This window comes from Tursiops truncatus, chromosome 4, assembly GCF_011762595.2.
Source record: "Tursiops truncatus isolate mTurTru1 chromosome 4, mTurTru1.mat.Y, whole genome shotgun sequence".
In the NCBI taxonomy this organism is placed as follows: Eukaryota; Metazoa; Chordata; class Mammalia; order Artiodactyla; family Delphinidae; genus Tursiops; species Tursiops truncatus.
Window position 1 is genome coordinate 116,029,445 of NC_047037.1, and position 1,099 is coordinate 116,030,543.

General features: G+C 36.0%; 1 non-coding gene across 1 annotated transcript; it reads left to right on the forward strand.

Annotated features, from left to right (window-relative positions):
- The first annotated feature begins 203 nt into the window (after nucleotides 1-203).
- Nucleotides 204-310, forward strand: LOC117312292 (U6 spliceosomal RNA). The gene has a single exon (XR_004526549.1). It is a non-coding gene; the product is annotated as a U6 spliceosomal RNA (small nuclear RNA).
- The last annotated feature ends 789 nt before the right edge of the window (nucleotides 311-1,099 follow it).

The following is a 1,099-nucleotide window of genomic DNA, read 5'->3' on the forward strand; positions in this document are numbered from 1 at the left end:
ATTCCTTTCCCTGACCCCATCCATCTTGTTCCTTTCCACAGGTAACCACTGTTATTAATTTCTTAAGTATCCTTTCAATATATCTTTATGCAAATACCAAGCAAGAATAAAGATGAATTCTGATTCCCTTTTTCCATCTAAACATATATTGCTATATATGAACTGCTCTGTGTCTTCATTTAGCCATTTAAAGATTCAACCTAGTGCACACTTGGGCAGCACATATGCTAAAACTGGAATGATACAGAGAAGATTAGCATGGCCCCTGCGCAAGGATGACATGCAAATTCGTGAAGCGTTCCATAGTTTTTTTGTTATAAAGCAGAAATTGACACACCATTGTAAAGCAGTTATACTCTAATAAAGATGATTAAAAAAAAGGTACAACCTAGAGATATTTCCATATCGGTATATAATGAGCTTCCCCATTCTTTTATACTGCTGTATAATATTCCATTGGGTGAATATCTCATAGTTAATTTAACCAGTCCCTTATTGATGGAACTTGAGTTGTTTTGAAGTTGTGATATTTAGAGTTTTTCAATGTACAACTGTATATATTTTTCATTCATATGTGCAATTTTTACTGAAGGATCAGTTCCCAAGATTGGGATTGCTAAAACCAAAGGGTAATTGCACTTATAAGTTTGATAGCTCTTCCTAATTCTCCTCCATCAGGACGGCACCCACCAACAATGCTAAGAGGATTCCTGTTTGTTCAAAGGGTCACCAAAAAAAAATGTGTTAAATTTTGGTATTGCTAATCTCATTAGTAAAAAATTCTATCTGAGTATATTTTTAATTTATATTGCCCTTATTATGAGACCAGTTTGGCATCTTTTTACATACTTAGAGGTCATTTATATTTCTTTTTCTATTGATCAAACAGTTTTCAGAATCCAAAGGAATGAAAGGCTAATAGCAGTTTTTCAGACTGCAGCAAGTGGAAGGTCCATCTAATTCTCCTTACTCTCATTCCCATGATACACATACCTGCTTTCAGGTATCCTGGGAGTGGGTGGAAAGAGCATTGCTTTTGGCTGGAGGGGGATGAGGTCTGGAGGAGAAGACAGTCTGTCCTCTAAGCACACTGGGTCAC